Source organism: Oncorhynchus tshawytscha, unplaced genomic scaffold, assembly GCF_018296145.1.
Source record: "Oncorhynchus tshawytscha isolate Ot180627B unplaced genomic scaffold, Otsh_v2.0 Un_contig_19232_pilon_pilon, whole genome shotgun sequence".
NCBI classification, from domain to species: Eukaryota; Metazoa; Chordata; class Actinopteri; order Salmoniformes; family Salmonidae; genus Oncorhynchus; species Oncorhynchus tshawytscha.
The window spans coordinates 8,475-28,416 of record NW_024609068.1 but is presented as its reverse complement, the minus strand read 5'-3'; the positions used below and the strand labels follow the sequence as shown (position 1 = coordinate 28,416).

General features: G+C 43.7%; 2 long non-coding RNA genes across 3 annotated transcripts; both read left to right on the top strand.

Annotated features, from left to right (window-relative positions):
• Positions 1-44: 44 nt before the first annotated feature.
• LOC121844222 lies at positions 45-8,625 on the top strand. The gene is made up of 2 exons (XR_006081895.1): positions 45-480; positions 7,356-8,625. It is a non-coding gene; the product is annotated as an uncharacterized LOC121844222 (long non-coding RNA).
• Positions 8,626-10,724: 2,099 nt separating this feature from the next.
• On the top strand, positions 10,725-19,731 carry LOC121844221. Of its 2 annotated transcripts, XR_006081893.1 has the most exons (4): positions 10,725-11,523; positions 11,725-11,761; positions 18,701-18,876; positions 19,266-19,731. It is a non-coding gene; the product is annotated as an uncharacterized LOC121844221 (long non-coding RNA). The 2 variants fall into 2 exon arrangements; XR_006081894.1 differs by lacking the exon at positions 11,725-11,761 and having other exon boundaries at positions 10,728-11,523.
• Positions 19,732-19,942: the final 211 nt, after the last annotated feature.

Here is a 19,942-nt window from a genome sequence, read left to right as displayed (position 1 = left end):
CACTACTGCTTTGACTGTGGAAAGAGTTTCACTCGCAGGGAGTGGCTTCATTATGCACCAGCGGATTCACACCCGAGAGAAACCGTACTGCTGCTCTCAGTGTGGGAAGAGTTTCACCTGTGCAGGAGGTCTTAAAGTACACCAAAGAATCCATACTGGAGAGAAGCCTTACAGCTGCCCAGAATGTGGGAAGTGTTTTACTGCTTCTAACGCCTTCAAATATCATTTGCGAATTCATACAGGGGAGCGGCCTTACCCCTGCCTTGATTGTGGAAAGAGCTTCAACCAGTCATGCAACCTGACGACACACAAGCTAACACACACTGGAGTGAAGCCTTATAGCTGTGATCAGTGTGGGAAGAGCTTCAATCAGGCAGTCCACCTGACGACACACAAGCTAACACACACTGGAGTGAAGCCTTACAGCTGTGATCAGTGTGGAAAGCGCTTGCTGTAGCTTCCACCCTGAATAGACACCAGGTAACACACACAGGAGTTAAGCCTTATAGCTGTGATCACTGTGGGAAGAGCTTCTCTGTAGTTTCCTCCTGATTAGACACCAGGCAACACACACTGGAGAGAGAACTTTTGTCTGTCTATGTGGGAAGAGCTTTGCTCTAGCTTCCACCCTGACTGTACACCAGCGAACACACACTGGAGAGAAGCCTTATAGCTGTGATCAGTGTGGAAAGAGCTTTGCTGTATCAGAAAAACTAACTATACACCAGCGAACACACACAGGAGAAAAGCCTTATAGCTGTGATCAGTGTGGGAAGAGCTTCAGTCAATCAGTACACCTGAATACACACCAGCGAACACACACAGGAGAGAATCCTTATAGCTGTGATCAGTGTGGGAAAAGCTTCAGTCAATCAGTACACCTGAATTCACACCAGCGAACACACACAGGAGAGAAACCTTACAGCTGTGAGCATTGTGGAAAGAGTTTCAGTCAATCAGGGAGCCTAAATTCACACCAGCGAACACACACTGGAGAGAAACCCTATGTCTGTTTTTGTGGGAAGAGCTTTGCTCATTTAGGGCCAATGAAAAAACACACCAGAAAGCAAAAATGTGCCGTATTTCATCTTCCGCTCCGACACGGTTCCAGATCCCTAAATAAAGGATCAATAGAAAACATATATTGAACAGTCATATCCATCTCTTTCTTGCTCTGCTTTCATAACACTGTGAACAAGGCAGGTCCTACAGGCCCTAGTTTTGTCGCACCTTGACTACTGTTCAGTCGTGTGGTGAGATGCCACTAAAAGGACTTAGGAAAATTGCATTTGGCTCAGAACAGGGCAGCACGGCTGACCCTTAGATGTACACAGAGAGATAATATTAATAATATGCATATCAATCTCTCCTTGCTCAAAGTGGAGGAGAGATTGACTTCCTCACTGCTTGTATTTATGAGAGGTATTAACATGTTAAATGCACCGAGCTGTCTGTTTGAACTACTGGCACACAGCTCGGACACCCATGCATACCTTACAAGACATGCCACAGGAGGTCTCTTCACAGTCCGCAAGTCCAGAACAGACTATGGGAGGCGCACAGTACTACATAGAGCCATGACTACATAGAACTCTATTCCACATCAAATAACTGATGCAGTAAAATTAGATTTAAAGAGCAGATTAAAACAACACAGACACGCGATAACACAGACACGCGATAACACAGACACGCGATAACACAGACACGCGATAACACAGACACGCGATAACACAGACACGCGATAACACAGACACGCGATAACATACAGACACGATAACATACAGACACGATAACATACACACACGATAACATACACACACGATAACATACACATGGATTTAGTACTGTAGATATGTGGCAGTGGTGGAGTAGGGCCCTGATGGCACACAGTGTGTTGTGAAATCTGTTAATATTTTGTAATTATTTTTTAAATTGTATAAACTGCCTTAATCTCAATTGTCTCGAGGCTTAAAAATCCCTTTTTAACCTGTCTCCTCCCCTTCATCTACATTGATTTGAAGTGGCTTTAACAAGTGGCATCAATAAGTGATCACATCTTTCACTTGGATTCACCTGTTCAGTCTATGTAATGGAAAGAGCAGGTGATCATGATGTTTTGTCCACTCAGTGTATGTCCATTAATATGTTATTAATATATCAAGTCATAAAAATTTTAATTCATCACTACATGCAAATTAGAACTGGCCAGCTACATTTTTTTGGTTGTAAGCAAATCACAATATCCAGAATTCATAGCGATTTCAGGACTTGGAGAACCGCCCTGTGAAGGTTTATCCAGTTGATGTGAGAAAAATGTCTGTTTGTAGCCATCACTTTCAACTAGAGGATTTTGAAACAGAACTGAATTCTCAACTCTTGGGGTTGCCATGTCGTTGAACGTTGAAAAGTGATTCTATTCTATCAAAAAAAAATCCTCTCTTTCATCTCAAAGATGAAGGCATCCAGTCAGCTAACATCAGCACAGCAGAAAAAAAGAAAAATCTGAGGTAGCTAACGAACTACATTTGTATATCTAAACCAAAATCTAGCTAGCTTTCCTGATACACTGGCTAGACATTCCAAAGCATATCAATGTAATGTGGGGGGTCAGGGGGAAGAGAAGCACCATCCTCAGTGGTTTTTCAGAAAAAAATGTTTCAAACATTTTAAGTTATCCTTTTTAGATAAAAACTATACTAAATATAATCATGTTACCAAGTAATTTATTAAAACATACTATTTTGCAATGAAGGTCTACAGTAGCCTCATCAGCACTCTGTAGGGTAGCACCATGGTGTAGCTGGAAGACAGCTAGCTTCCGTCCTCCTCTGGGTACAATGACTTCAATACAAAACCTAGGAGGCTCATGATTCTCACCACCTTCCATAGACTTACACAGTAATTATTACAACTTCTGGAGGACGTCCTCCAACCTATCAGACCTCTTGCAGCATGAACTGACATGGGGTCGTGTGTTTTAATGAGTGTAGGGGCAGCTGCTGAAAAGTACCTGGGTGTACAAGATTTTACTGCTGAAGAGTTAATAGATGTTTTGAGATGTCAAAATATATATACATTTAAAAAATATATTCTGAAATAATGGTAGGGTTGGTTGGTGGTGCAATTAAATGTGTGTGTCACATGTTACGTGATTGAAAACACCCACTACTGTAGAGTAGTTCACTTTTTGGCCTATCCCTCTGTACGGGTATATCTCTACTACTCTCACCACTCCTCCCCCTTAACCCATCTTCCTCTACTTTCTTCACTGCCTCAGCATATGACAACTTCTGCTCTACTCTAACCCTGGAAACCTCAACCTGCCTCTCTCTCACACAGGACATGTCTGATCCCCAGCTCCATGGGCACCCCTACAATTAACACATTCCACTACTTTCCCCAATGCTACACATTCCTTTGTCTCATGCCCTTCTGCAAACCTTGGACCCTTCTCAAACCTTGGACCCTCCCTACTACACACTGCTGCCACATAGGAACACCTTGGACCCTCCCTACTACACACTGCTGCCACATAGGAACACCTTTCTGCCCAACAGAAATACAAACAATTATCACTAGACAACTTCTAGTTACTCCCTCCGATTCCACATGACCCAACTCTTTTTTTCACCCACCGTGAAACCACAAATGGATCAGCCAAAAGGCAAGAGTCCACTTTTTCCATAAACTTCACTCCTACTGTCAGACTCTTCCTCATCCTCGGTGTATACCTCGGTCTCCGATAACTTTACCACACCTTTCACTTCCGATACTTCACCCTCATTCACTTCCATTTCTTCTCCTGTCTTCAGCTCACTCTGCTTACACGTTCTACCATTTGTTCTTTGACAAACCATCTCCCTTTTTTCCCCACCATTTTTATCCAAATCGAGCTCACCCTCTTCCCTCTCTCTTAGACCTCTTTCTCCCTCTCTTTTTCCCTCCATTCCTCCTCCATTTTCCAAGTACACATCTCCTTATGATAATACTGCCGCTCCATCCCTGACACCCATCTTGTACTTTCTCTAGGGACTCCATTTTCCCCCTGAAATTAGATGTTTTTTTAGTGGATGTCTTTCTGGCTTCAAAACAAACACCACAGTCATTCGTTTTATGCTTATTTCCAATCCTGTGTATCAAATGCTGGACCCACTCACCTGTTTAGCCTTGCTTGCTACCATCTGTATATCTATAATCCCATTTATTAACGTTAATCTGTTTTTGTAGTTAAAATAATTTATTGTCTCCAGTGTGTTCTCTTCCTCTCTCTCCACTTTCCTCTCTTCCTCTCTCTCCACTTTCCTCTCTCTCCACTTTCCTCTCTTCCCCTCTCTCCACTTTCCTCTCTTCCCCTCTCTCCACTTTCCTCTCTTCCCCTCTCTCCACTTTCCTCTCTTCCCCTCTCTCCACTTTCCTCTCTTCCCCTCTCTCCACTTTCCTCTCTTCCCCTCTCTCCACTTTCCTCTCTTCCCCTCTCTCCCCTCTCTCCACTTTCCTCTCTTCCCCTCTCTCCACTTTCCTCTCTTCCCCTCTCTCCACTTTCCTCTCTTCCCCTCTCTCCACTTTCCTCTCTTCTTCCCCTCTCTCCACTTTCCTCTCTTTCCTCTCTTCCCCTCTCCACTTTCTCTTCCCCTCTCTCCACTTTCCTCTCTTCCCCTCTCTCCACTTTCCTCTCTTCCCCTCTCTCCACTTTCCTCTCTTCCTCTCTCTCCACTTTCCTCTCTTCCTCTCTCTCCACTTTCCTCTCTTTCCTCCTCTCCACTTTCCTCTCTTCCCCTCTCTCCACTTTCCTCTCTCTCCCCCTCTCTCTCCACTTTCCTCTCTTCCCCTCTCTCCACTTTCCTCTTTCCTCTCTCCCACTTTCCTCTCTTCCTCTCTCTCCACTTTCCTCTCTTCCCTCTCTCCACTTTCCTCTTCCCACTCCTCTCCACTTTCCTCTCTCCCTTTCCTCTCTCTCCACTTTCCTCTCTTCCCTCTCTCCACTTTCCTCTCTTTCCTCTCTCCACTTTCCTCTCTTCCCTTTCCTCTCTCTCCACTTTCCTCTCTTCCACTTTCCTTCTTCCTCTCTCTCCACTTTCCTCTCTCTCCCTCTCTCCACTTTCCTCTCTCTCCACTTTCCCTCTCTTCCCCTCTCCACTCCACTTTCCTCTCTCTCCACTTTCCTCTCTCCCACTTTCCTCTCTTCCTCTCTCTCCACTTTCCTCTCTTCCCCTCTCTCCACTTTCCTCTCTTCCCACTTTCTCTCTCTCACTTTCCTTCCTCTCTCCACTTTCCTCTCTTCCTCTCTCCACTTTCCTCTCTTCCCCTCTCTCCACTTTCCTCTCTTTCCCCTCTCTCCACTTTCCTCTCTCTCCACTTTCCTCTCTTCCCCCACTTTCCTCTCTTCCTCTCTCTCCACTTTCCTCTCTTCCCCTCTCTCTCTCCACTTTCCTCTCTCTCCACTTTCCTCTCTTCCTCTCTCTCCTCCACTTTCCTCTCTCTCCACTTTCCTCTCTTCCCCTCTCTCCACTTTCCTCTCTTCCTCTCTCTCCACTTTCCTCTCTCTCCACTTTCCTCTCTCCACTTTCCTCCACTTTCCTCTCTCTCTCTTTCCTCTCTTCCCCTCTCTCCACTTTCCTCTCTTCCCCTCTCTCCACTTTCCTCTCTTCCTCTCTCTCCACTTTCCCCTCTCCTCTCCACTTTCCTCTCTTCCTCTCTCTCCACTTTCCTCTCTCCACTTTCCTCTCTCCACTTTCCTCTCTTCCACTTTCCTCTCTTCCTCTCTCCACTTTCCTCTCTTCCTCTCCACTTTCCTCTCTTCCTCTCTCCACTCCTCTTTCCTCTCTCCACTTTCCTCTCTTCCTCTCTCTCCACTTTCCTCTCTTCTCCACTTTCCTCTCTCCACTTTCCTCTCTCTCCACTTTCCTCTCTCTCCACTTTCCTCTCTTCTCCACTTTCCTCTCTTCCCCTCTCTCCACTTTCCTCTCTTCCCCTCTCCACTCCTCTCTCCACTTTCCTCTCTTCCCTTTCCTCTCTCTCACTTTCCTCTCTTCCCTTTCCCCTCTCCACTTTCCTCTCTTCCCCTCTCTCCACTTTCCTCTCTTCCCCTCTCTTTCCTCTCTTCCCTCTCTTTCCTCTTTCCTCTCTTCCTCTCTCTCCACTTTCCTCTCTTCCTCTCTCTCCACTTTCCTCTCTTCCTCTCTCTTTCTCTTCCCCTCTCTCCACTTTCCTCTCTTCCTCTCTCTCCACTAAAAATCGAATACATTTTTATTGGTCACATACACATGGTTGGCAGATGTTAATGCGAGTGTAGAGAAATGCTTGTGCTTCTAGTTCCGACAGTGCAGTAACATCTAACAAGTAATCTAACAATTCCCCAACAACTACCTAATAGACACAATTCTAAAGGGGTGAATGAGAATATGTACATATAAATATATAGATGAGCAATGGCCGAGTGGCATAGGTAAGGTGCAATAGATGGTATAAAATACAGTATACACATGTGATAGGAGTAATGTAAGATATGTAAACATTTATTAAAGTGGCATTATTTAAAGTGGCATTGTTTAAAGTGACTAGTGATTGGGTCTCAATGTAGGCAGCAGCCTCTCGGAGTTAGTGATTGCTGTTTAGCAGTCTGATGGCCTTGAGATTGAAAACACTGTAAACTGATGATTTTAGATGAGGATGCTGTTACAGTAACAAGTCACATTGACAAGTGAATCTTGAGCAATGTTACATGGGGCAGAAATTGCACCAGGCTACACCCATACCTTTTTACTGTAGGCTTCTGCTACATGCCACAATACCCCCATATCTCATGGTTTCTTCTATGTATGTACTGTATATGGATACTGAAACTATGAGACTGACATTTTTCTCAACATGCTCCAAGTGGGATAACTAGAAGCAGTAGTTCTGGTGTTTAGGTTTTTCATCACTGGTTATTTGAACAACATGATTTAGCAGGTGTTACCATCTTTCACACGTTGGAAGAGGACATTCAGCCCGTATCATGACAGAGCGGGTCGAGCTCCTCGTTACGGATCTTCTCCTTGTTCTACCATCTGTTAAACCATCTGTTTACCTAATAAACTGGCCACTGAGTGTATATTGATAAGGGTAGCAGGTAGTCTAGTGGTTAAGAGCGTTGGGCCACTAATCGAAAGGTTGCTGGTTCGAATCTTTGAGCCGACTAGGTGAAAAATCTGTCTGTGCCCTTGAGCAAGGTACTTAATAACCCTAATTGCTCCTGTAAGTTGCTCTGAATAAGAGCTTCTGCTAAATAACAAAACAGTTAAACGTGTTATCGTATTTGTTTATGGACCCACATTTGCAAAACCGGTCTATTCAATGTCTTTGTTTCACAGGGGACTCTCCTAACCGTCGCGCTCTCAGTGGGAGGGGCTTATCACGTTGCTGACGTGACAGAGAAGACTCTCTCCAGATCAGAACATCTCAATAAACACCAGCAGAGACGTACAGGGAAGAAACCTCACTGCTGCTCTGACTGTCGGAAGAGTTTCACAAGCCAGAGTGGCTTCATTATTCACCAGCGGATTCACACCCGAGAGAAATCGTATTGATGCTTTCAGTCTGGGAAGAGTTTCACCTGTCCAGGAAGTCTTAAAGTACAACAAAGAATCCGTACAGGAGAGAACCCTTACAGATGCTCAGAGTGTGGGAAGAGTTTCCCTACTTCTCAAACCTTAAAATTGCATCTGAGAATTCATACAGGGGAGAGGCCTTACCCCTGCCTTGATTGTGGGAAAGCCTTGCTTATACACTGGAGTGAAGCCTTATAGCTGTGATCAGTGTGGGAAGAGCTTCAATCAGTCAGGCCACCTGACAAAACACAAGCTAACACACACACAGGAGAAGCCTTATAGCTGTGATAAGTGTGGGAAGAGTTATGCTGTAGCTTCCATCCTGAATAGACACCACACTGGAGAGACACCTTGGATATATGTGGGAAGAGCTTTGCTAATTTTAGGACCAATGAGACAACACCAAAAAGCACAAACATGGCTTATTTCATCTCCCATCTATCCAACACCAGTTCCAGATTCCTAAATAAAGGATCAGTATAAAGCATCTAGTTAAGTCATATCCATCTCCCATTCTTAAACAGTTGCCTCAGTCTGATCACCATGGTAACCTCTGTGGAGCATAATATGCAGCTCTGATCTAGGATCAGGTCTCCCCTGTGTCTATGTAATATCACACATTGATCTAAATGGATAAATGTTATCATAGGAAATGTCATAGTGAACCTGTGGGGGGTTGATAATTGTATCTTCTTTCATATACTCATGATACTATTATTATTAAATGTCATTATGTAGAATAATTGATCAAAACATTCAATCCATTATCTTCTGAACAAGATGTTATCACTTTATATTTTTATAATAATATCTAAATAGATTAAAATGCTCCTTTTAAAATTATCAATAATACATTGGATAATAATATCCATGAGGTCCAGGTAATAACTATGCATACTGTCTCTTGTAACAATGGTTAATGTAATAACTTTTAGATTTATGTAATAAAACTGGTAAATGTAATGTCATGTTGGTTAATATGATAAAATGTTGAATTGTAGTAATAAATTACTCCGTTTAATGTAATAAGTTACATTATCAGGTGAGTTACAACTTTAATGAATAATGTAATAACACCTAAACCAATGTTTTATGTGTTACCTCACTGATGTTAATGCACATACCACCCTCCACCAATTACAAACCTATGCACCTGTACTCACACACAAACACACACTCTTGTATTTGTCCCATACACATGTTTAGCAGATGTTATTGCGGGTGTAGAAATGCGTGTGTTCCTAGCTCCAACAGTGCAGTTATATCTAACAAAATACAACAATACTCACAAATACAAAAGTAAAATAATGGAATTCTTGAAATGTACACACATGTACATTCATACACACACATTGATCAACAAATAATCTGAATGAATCTGTAGGCCTTATAGTCAATGAGCCAGAGTGCTCGGTGGGGCTCACCTCGGGTTGAAAATGTCTCATAGGGTTTTTTTGAAGGGCCATGTCCCTGGAGTTGAACATGCATTCTATCACAGCAGCAATGGTACCTTTCTGTGTGTTTATCACTATTTCTATTCATCCCTCCATCCCTTTCAGTTTTCCCATAGGGTAAAACCCCTATGACAACGTCAGCATACAGTACATCAGGTTATTACTCATGTTTACCCTTTAATCATATATCATTGGAAATATTAGATTCATAGCTGTCCATCAGACACATCTTCAGAATGTTCAGATTGACAGAAAGTTGATATTTGACCTCTAGTATACATATCAAAATGAGCTGTCATAGCTTTTAAAACAAAATTATACATTTAAACTTTGTTTGACAATTGATTCTGAAACGTCATAAATTACCTTTCAAAAGTGTCCAGGCCTCAGGCGGGGATAACCCCTGACCGGACCCCCACCCCACGCCTCAGAGGACTCTGTTGTCAACGTCAGAAGACTGTAAGAGTGAAAAATATGTTCAGATAGAAACATAAAATAGACAAAAATACTTTGATAATGTAATGTGTTGTCGGTTGGATGAAACAGGACCAAAATACATTAGGAAAAGGTGAAGATCATTGAAGCAAATTAAAAAGAGTAAGGGACCAAGTATGGACCGTTGCCAGAAGAATGTGAAGAGTGAAGAACATTTAGACTCTGACTCCAATATGATGTGAATGCTACAAGCCCATAATTGTATCAATGAATCTAGCCAAGGTAGCGAGCCATGAGTCACCACTCAGAATACTATAAGAGGCAAGTGTCTAGGTTTACCGTTATGCATTCATTAAAAGACTAAGGGACAACAGCTAATATCTTGCAATCAATGACCTTTTTAAAATGGACAATTCTGTGACCTGTCATGGGCAAGATTTGAAATGACAATACCTAGCAAAGGTTAGCAAAGGTGTCAGCTGGAGATGATGTGCAGGAGCTTTTAAGGGTTTGCAGTTTTGCATGATGTCTACTTTTATCCTAATTAGCGTTTGCGAAATTTGAGTGTAAATAGAGACGATTATATTGATAAAAGTCACCTTGTCCGAGAGAGATTGAAATGATTCTCAAAATGTCTCTCCAGGGTAAATCTATGGAAAATCCCCTATGGGTAAATGGTGGAAAGTGGTTGGAACCATTTCCTAGTTTGACCATTTGGTTTTAAGGGTATTATGACTCATCCACTGTGGGGCTCTATAGAGAGAAATAGTAATGGCATCTTTCTATAGGCACTAATTTTGCCATGGTTCGCTGGACAAAGACTATGGGGAAAATGAATGGCGGTTTTGCATGGTTTTGGATAAATGCTGAAAATAAGGACTGTTGTAAACACAGGTTTAGGAGATCTTGTTCGTTTTGTTCATCAATCATTATTAGCTAATGTCAATTATGCAATAAAAAAGCATTTACATCACATAAAGGCTTCATTATTAATAAAGGTAATATTAACTGACTGCTATTATCTCATAGAACAAACGTATAAGATCTCCTTAGCCTGTGCTGACCCTATTTTTCCCATTAGGATGGCTGAACGAGCCAAATGTAACTCATTTCATTGTTATAATTCTACAAGCTGGCGAGATCTGAAGCTCTGTTTAGCTCAACATTGACATGATTGGTTGACGGTAAGTGGGGGCGGTACTTCCTGTATAAACACAAACGTCGTCTCTTGACTACTTCCTTCCAGCAGTGATGAGTATTCTACAATGTTTGTATAATTCATCGTTGTCAAAGCCATGCTTAATTAATCCGTTAAAAGAGCAAGGAACAGTATGCAGTGCGACACAAAAAGAAAAGAAAAAAACAACACCAACAATAATTTTTGGGCGTTCATAGCCATGGTTGTCATCTGTACCGCAGGTGTAGAATGTAAAACACAGTGGATAGATGTTGTGATGGCAGCTGTAGAGAAGTACTTGGGTGTACAATATTTTACTGCAGAGTTATAATGTGTTTTGACCGATAATATCCTGTCCTCCCAGGCTGCTGGCCTGGTGTTGAATCAGAGGGTTTAGTTGGTTTTTCACAAAGTGCAATGAATTAATACTACAGAATAGTAGACTGATACACAGCCAATACACTTGCTGGAGGTATGAACCTATAACAATTGTTTATGGCGGACCGCCATAATACCAAAGAAGAAGAAGACCACTTCCTTCTCAACTGCTTCGAGGCTGCTCGGTGAAACGGAAGTATAAGTACATTGACAACTGCGGAGATTGCAGTGCTGTTAAGTGCTGATTGACAACTGCAGACTTCGGATTGAACATACTTTGGGTTTCACTGGTTCGCTGCACGAACAGCGCAGCGGTAATCAGTCTGGTATTTTATAGGCTACACTTACTGGGCCTCAGATAATTAAAACTATCTGGACTCCCGAAGAGGACGTTGTTCCAACAGACTCGTATAGAGTTAGACGAGAACAGATAACAGGATTCTTGGTGAATAGGGTGTTGAACGTTTTCCTGACTTTAATAGATCAGGTAAGATCTTATCCAGGATCTTTCTGAAGTTAGGTTAGCCTACATCAGACATTTTATTGTCACAAATTAAATCTAGTTTTGATATTTAAAAGGACGTTTGATGGCTCTGGTATAGCTGTTATTTACCTGAACGCGGTAACAAAGAAAGTAACTATAGTGGAGGCTAGCTACAGATTTACTGTCACGTTTTTTTATTTGAAGAAATGTTGAAGAAAAAATAGCTTCAACGATGGATCGGGTAAGTTTAGTTTTATTTTACAGTATGCTTACTGTGGTGTATAACATGTCTAGGCCTATTTTCGTCATCTTTGATCATCCATTTACATTTGAACAGCTGGACAAATTAAACGATGATGGTAATTAAAAACTTGGGATATTTTGTTTGCTCTAACCTGTTCGTTCATATGCCTTGACACAGCCGTGACAAGACCTTTTTGTGTAATCATAAAACCAGAGTGCAACGTCTTTCCGGTGAAGTTAACCAAATATGTTCCATGTAACTAACAGTTACATGACCTACAGAATGGTCAAGCAAGTGAATGTTTCGGATGCTTTCAGACTACTCAACAACTATTGAATTATTGTTAACGCAAAGAAAACAGGCGCTGCCTCCACTATTCAAGCGCCATTTCAACATAATTGAATCATTCAATCAAATGTATTTATAAAGCCTTTTTACATCAGCCGATGTCACAAAGTGCTGTACAGAAACCCAGCCTAAAACCTCAAACCGCAATTAATGCAGATGTAGAAGCACGGTGGCTAGAAAACACTCTCTAGAAAGGCAGAAACCTAGAGAGGAACCAGGCTCTGAGGGGTGGCCAGTCCTCTTCTGGCTGTGCCAGGTGGAGATTATAACAGTACATGGCCAAGATGTTCAAATGTTTATAGATGACCAGCAGGGACAAATAATAATAATCACAGTGGTTGTAGTGGGTGCAACAGGTCAAGCACCTCAGGAGTAAATGAGAGAGAGAGAGACCTGAGGCATGGTCTTAGAGGCATGGTCTTAGGGCAGAGAGACCTGAGGCATGGTCTTAGGGCAGAGAGACCTGAGGCATGGTCTTAGGGCAGAGAGACCTGAGGCATGGTCTTAGGGCAGAGAGGGCAGAGAGACCTGAGGCATGGTCTTAGGGCAGAGAGACCTGAGGCATGGTCTTAGGGCTTAGGGCAGAGAGACCTGAGGCATGGTCTTAGGGCAGAGAGACCTTAGGGCAGAGCAGGCATGGTCTTAGGCAGAGAGACCTGAGGCATGGTCTTAGGGCAGAGAGACCTGAGGCATGGTCTTAGGGCAGAGAGACCTGAGGCATGGTCTTAGGGCAGAGAGACCTGAGGCATGGTCTTAGGGCAGAGAGAACTTAAATTCACATGGGATAAAACGGAAGAAATACTCCAGATCTAACAAACTGACTCTAGCCCCCTGACACATATACTGTTGCAGCATAAATACTGGAGTCTGAGATAGGAGGGGTCGGGAGACACTGTGACCCCATCTGACGATACCCCCAGACAGGGCCAAACAGGCAGGATTTAACCCCACCCACTTTACCAAAGCACAGCCCCCACACCACTAGATGGCTATCTTCCGCCACCATCCTACTACTCTGAGACAAGGCCTTGTATAGCCCACGAAGATCTCCCCCACAGCGCGAACCCGAGGGGGGCGCCAACCCAGACAGGAAGATCACATCAGTGACTCAATCCACTCAAGTGACGCACCCCTCCTAGGGAAGGCATGGAAGAACACCAGTAAGCCAGTGACTCAGCTAATAGGGTTAGAGGCAGAGAATCCCAGTGGAAAGGGGAACTGGCCAGGCAGAGACAGCAAGGGCGATTCGTCGCTCCTTTCTGTTCACCTTCACACCCCTGGGCCAGACTACACTCAATCATATGACCCACTGAAGAGATGAGTCTTCAGTAAAGACTTAAAAGGTCATGACCGAGTCTGCGTCTCTCACATGGGTAGGCAGACCATTCCATAAAAATTGAGCTCTTTTTGGAGAAAGCCCTGCCTCCAGCTGTTTGCTTAGAAATTCTTGGGACACTAAGGAGGCCTGCGTCTTGTGACCTTAGGCATGTAGGTATGTACGGCAGGACGAATTCAGAAAGATGGATAGCAGCAAGCCCATGTAATAGTTTGTAGGTTAGCAGTAAAACCTTGAAATCAAGCCCTTGCCTTAGCAGGAAGCCAGTGTGGAGGCTAGCACTGGAGTAATATGATTACATCTTTTGGTTCTAGTCAAGATTCTAGCAGACGTGTTTAGCACTAACTGAAGTTTATTTAGTGCTTTATCCGGGTAGCCGGAAAGTAGAGCATTGCAGTAGTCTAATCTAGAAGTGACAAAAGCATGGATACATTTTTCTGCATAATTTTTGGACAGAAAGTTTCAGATTTTGTGCGATGTTACGTAGATGGAAAAGCTGTCCTGAAACAGTCTTGATATTTTTTCTAATCACCTATGCTTAGTCTACTACAGTGACAACTAAAATATACAACCAATCAGGAGCGCAACTTTCACTGGGGGCGGGGTGACATGACCCCCACATTCTGAAATTGCTTTTTGTCCCCCCACTCTTATACCCACTGCTATCAGCTACCTGTGGTGTAGCTGTGGAGCCAGGCTAGTAACCATCACCCTCTGCCTTCTTCCTGTGGTGTAGCTGCTGAGCCAGGCTAGTAACCATCACCCTCTGCCTTCTTCCTGTGGTGTAGCTGTGGAGCCAGGCTAGTAACCATCACCCTCTGCCTTCTTCCTGTGGTGTAGCTGTGGAGCCAGGCTAGTAACCATCACCCTCTGCCTTCTTCCTGTGGTGTAGCTGTGGAGCCAGCCTATGTACCCATCACCCTCTGCCTTCTTCCTGTGGTGTAGCTGTGGAGCCAGGCTAGTAACCATCACCCTCTGTCTTCTACCGGTGGTGTAGCTGTGGAGCCAGGCTAGTAACCATCACCCTCTGTCTTCTTCCTGTGGTGTAGCTGTGGAGCCAGGCTAGTAACCATCACCCTCTGTCTTCTACCGGTGGTGTAGCTGCCAGGCTGTAGCCAGGGTGGTGTAGCTGTGGAGCCAGGCTAATAATCACCCTCTGCCTTCTTCCTGTGGTGTAGCTGTGGAGCCAGGCTAGTAACCATCACCCTCTGTCTTCTACCGGTGGTGTAGCTGTGGAGCCAGGCTAGTAACCATCACCCTCTGCCTTCTTCCTGTGGTGTAGCTGTGGAGCCAGGCTAGTAATAATCACCCTCTGCCTTCTTCCTGTGGTGTAGCTGTGGAGCCAGGCTAGTAACCATCACCCTCTGTCTTCTACCGGTGGTGTAGCTGTGGAGCCAGGCTAGTAACCATCACCCTCTGTCTTCTACCGGTGGTGTAGCTGCTGAGCCAGGCTAGTAACCATCACCCTCTGCCTTCTTCCTGTGGTGTAGCTGCTGAGCCAGGCTAGTAACCTTGGTTCAATGTCAAACAGATGTTGCAGGAGCTTTGTGTGATCTACTCGATCAAAGGCTTTGGACATATCAGCAAGTAACACCCTCACCATTGTTGGTATGTTTGGAGTCTGTAGTTGTCAGCCAGGAGTGTGTGGCTTTCACAAGGGCGGTAGTATCACTGGAGTTTGGGAGGTAGGCATACTGATTTGTGCACTCAGATAAAACTGTTGGCTTGAGTTTTCTTTTAATGAAGTTCTGGATTTTTCCAAGGCATGACGTTAGAGAGATGGGCCTCCAGTCACTCGTTGTACATGGGTTTGACACTTTAGGTATAGGACATCCTGATCACATGGACAATGTTGATGAGATAATACACTGTGTTCTACCGAAGTGTTTTCTCATTTGCCCATGGTGGATGATAGTGTACTCCCACGAACAGAGTTGAAAATGAGCTGGGGAGTCGTTTAGGACGGAGCTGAAGCCACATACACTAAAATTCCTCTTTCTCCGGGTCAGTTCTTCTCTTTGCCTGCATACTGTGGTTCACATACATAGCCACACCCTCTCTCTCTGGACCTGTCATTTCTGAACAGCTGATAGTTGTATATGAAAAGAGATTAATCTGGGATATTTTCGTGGGCCCAAGTTTAAAGTGACGCATCCAATGTATGCATTTACTGCAATGAAGAAGCAGATCAAATTCATCCACTTTGTTCATCAATGATCTTGAATTTTACAAACCAGCACATTCGGGGTCCTTGGGGCATCCTGGGACGTATTTGTTGACGTCACATAATTCAGGTAGAATTCTGCGTTCAAGTGAACGATTGTGTTTTAGGTCTGTTACTTTATATTGTCAGTGTTTTCCTCCGTCTGCCCTTACCAGCTGTAGTCCATCTCACCCGGCTTCACCCTGGCTTACGTGCATTATCCCCAGGCACTAAAGTTGGTCTCGGGATATGTGGTTCCAGTGGAGGTGCATATTTTTGTAAATCCGTAGAAAATGTAATGAGTATTCAACAACGTGTGTACAATTCATCGTTGTCAAAACCATGCTTAATCCGTTAAAAGAGCAAGGAGCAGTGTGACACAAAACAATGAAAAAACAACACCAACAAACATCTCAAACATTGTAACACGTTTACTCTCAAGCAGCTGCCTGGAAGCGCCACAGCATTGAACTACATTAACTACATCAGTTCAAAACAAAATACGCTAGCTAGCTACTCCATAGTCCAAGCTACGGTAAACGCTAGCCATATTTCACTGTCAGACAGGACACAACTCAAACTAGCTGAGAAAACAAAACAAATCAGATTGTATTGGTCCATACACATACTTAGCAGATCTTACTGAGGGTGTAGCGAATTGATTGTTCCTAGTTCCAACAGTGCAGTAATGTCTAACAATAAAAGAATGGAATTCAGAAATATATAAATATTAGTCCAGAGTATAAATACAGTACATGCATAAGTATGTGGACACCCCTTCAAATGATTGGATTTGGCTATTTCAGCCACACCTGTTGCTGACAGGTGTATAAAATTGAGCATACAGCCATTCAACCTCCATAGACACACATTGCCAGTAGAATGGCCTTACTGAAGAGATCAGTGACTTTCAACATGGTAACATCAAAGATGCCACCTTCCAACAAGTCAGTATGTCAAATTTCTGCCCTGCTAGCGATTTCCCCAGTCAACTGTAAGTGGTGTTATTGTGAAGTAGAAATGTCTAGGAGCAACAACAGCTCAATTGAGAAGTGGTAAACCACACAAGATCACAGAACGGACCACCCGAGTACTGAAGCGCTGTAGCGCATAACAATTGTCTGTCCTCAGTTGCCACACTCCCAACCTAGTTCCAAACTGCCTCTAGACGCAACGTCAGCACAATAACTGTTCGTCTGGGAGTTTCATGAAATGGCTTTCCATAGCTGAGCAGCTGCACACAAGCCTAAGGTCACTATGCGCAATGCCAAGCGTCGGCTGGAGTGGTGTAAGGCTCACCGCCGAATGACAAATCTGGGTTTGGCAGATGCCAGGAAAAAGCTACCTGCTCCAATGCATAGTGCCAACTGTAAAGTTTTGGTGGAGGAGGAATACTTGTCTGGGGATGTTTTTCATGGTTCGGCTAGGTCCCTTAGTTCCAGTGAAGGGAATTCTTAACGCTACAGCATGCAATTTAGACGATTCTGTGCTTCCAACTTTGTGTTAAGTTTGGGGAACGCCCTTTCCTATTTCAGCATGACAATGCCCCGTGCACAAAGCAAGGTCCATACAGAAATAGTTTGTTGAGATTGGTGTGGAAGAACTTGACTGGCCTGCACAGAGACTCCTGACCTCAATCCCATCGAACACCTTTGGGATGAATTGGAACGCAGACCGCAAGCCAGGCCTAATTGCCCTTCATCAGTGCCCAACCTCACTAATGCACTTGTGGCTGAATTGAAGCAAGTTCCCGCAGCAATGTTCCAACATCTAGTGGAAAGACTTCCCGGAAGTGGAGGCTGTATAGCAGCAAAGGGGAGACCAACTCCATATTAATGCTCATGATTTTGGAATGAGATGTTCAACGAGCATGTGTCCACATACTTTTGGGAATGTAGTGTATGTGATGGGATTCTCGTGGAAATTCAACACAGGGACACTCGAATTCAATCTTAAATGAATGAAGTTTTTTTTAATCAGCATGCTGGAGAGGTCAAACTTAGAAGTATAAAGTACTGTTCTGAGGTATCTCCCTCAGGGAAGTCCCATTAGATCTCTTATATACTGGTTACAGACACGTTACATAGTAATAGTTCATAGGGTTGGTTCCGGCATGTGTCTGGCACGCCTCCTGTCTTAACTTATAGAACATATTCTGGCCGTTCTGCCAGATGGTCCTAAGGAGAGGGTCATGCCAAAGCTGTGCTTATCAACAGTGCCAAACTAACAACTCTGCCATTAGACAGGCTTGATTGTATTTACAGCTCTGATCTGGATGGTGGACTAGCCCTGTGTTGGATAATTGTCAACGGCCATTCCAGTGGAGTGGTGCTTGGGGTGGGGGAGGGGCTAATGCCCCCCAAACCCTGATTATATAAATGTATAGGATACATAACACTGCAACACAGGCTAGAAACAGGCTGTTAAAGGCACCAGAAAGATGTGGCTCTATTGTACATGGGGATAACTGTATACATTCATTTAATTCAGGGTGGAAGGTAAAACCAAATAATTGATGGAGTTGGCTCTAAATACTACATTATGAGCAGCAGTAGTTCAGATGTTGAGGTTTTTCATCTGGTTATTATGACGAATAACGATTTGGCAGGTGTTGGTGTTCGCTGACTTTTTGGAGAGGGAAGGGTGGAGCTCTTCATTCCAGCATCTGTTAAGCTCTCATCCTAACGCGTATGAACTCAGAACTAAATCGTGCGGTTGACTAATTACGTGAGACATTAGTTCTGGGTTAACCAAGATTAACTCAGGGGTGAAAGATGTGTTCAACTCCAATGAATACTCAAAGGTTCTGAACATAAGACAGGAGGCATTACAAGTGTTATACGTTTTTACATTAGTAAAAAAATATACCACTAACATTTGAGAAATGTCCCAAAGTGATTTGAAAACTGTACATTTGTGGAAAGTAGTGAACAGTTACACACTTCAGGAGAAAGGAGGTATTTATAAGGATGCACCAATCAGAGATTTAGACTAATCAAATGTTTGGTCTAATGATATATTCTATGTACAATACTTCCTGTGTCACCAGGACAGAGCTAGTCCGTCCCCCTCCACCCTGCCGGAGTCCCCTGGTCACAACTCTCCTGGTAGCACCTTACTGCTGGGTCTCAAGAGGGTTTTGTGCGGCTGGTCGACTGCAGGAAAACAACAGGGCAGAGGGAGCTGTGAGAGAAGGACACGAGGATGGAGATTTGATGTCATCAAGTAAGAACAATGGGGTGTGTGGATGAGACCACAATCTGCTTCTGCAACTTCTGTTTATTTATAAACAGTAAAACGCTCAGGCTAGTTAATTGTCAATAGAATTTCATGAATGGAGGGTACCTAATAAACTGGGTGTATATTGATGATAACAGAGGCAGGTAGTCTTGTGTTTTAAGAGCGTTGGGCCACAAATTGAAAGGTTGCTGGTTTGGATCTCTGAGCCGACTTGGTAGAAAATCTGTCTGTGCCCTTGAGCAAGATACTAAACCTCCTGTAAATCACTTTGGATAACATCGTCTGCTAAATAACACTTACATTTTTTTTGTTATCGTGTTTGTTTATGGACCCATGTTTCCAAAACCTAGTTATTCAATGTCTTTGTTTCACAGGGGACACCCCTAACCGTCGTTCTCTCAGTGGCAGGTGCTTATCTTCTGGGCATCCTCAACCACATGTTGCTGACGAGACAGAGAAGAGTCTTTCCAGATCAGAACATCTCAAGAAACATCAGCAGAGGTGTACAGGGAAGAAACCTCACCACTGCTGCTCTGACTGTGGGAAGAGTTTCACAAACCGGAGTGACTTCATTATTCACCAGCGGATTCACACCGGAGAGAAACCGTACTGCTGCTCACAGTGTGGGAAGAGTTTCGCCGTTTCTAACACCTTAAAATCTCACCTGAGAATTCATACAGGGGAGAAGCCTTACCCCTGCCTTGATTGTGGGAAAAGCTTTTCATATTTGGGAGCCCTAAACATACACAAGCTAACACACACTGGAGTGAAGCCTTATAGCTGTGATCAATGTGGGAAGAGCTATGCTGTATCAGATGCCCTAACTATACCACCAGTGCATACACAGTTATATCTGTGATCAGTGTGGGAAGGCACACAGGAAATTCACACCAGCGAACACACACTGGAGCCTTATAGCTGTGATCAGTGTGGGAAGAACTTTGCTCTAACTTCCTCCCCTGACTAGACACCATCGGACACACACTGGAGAGAGAGACCTTATGTCTGTGTCTATGTGGGAAGAGCTTTCGCTAGCTTCCTTGAATACACA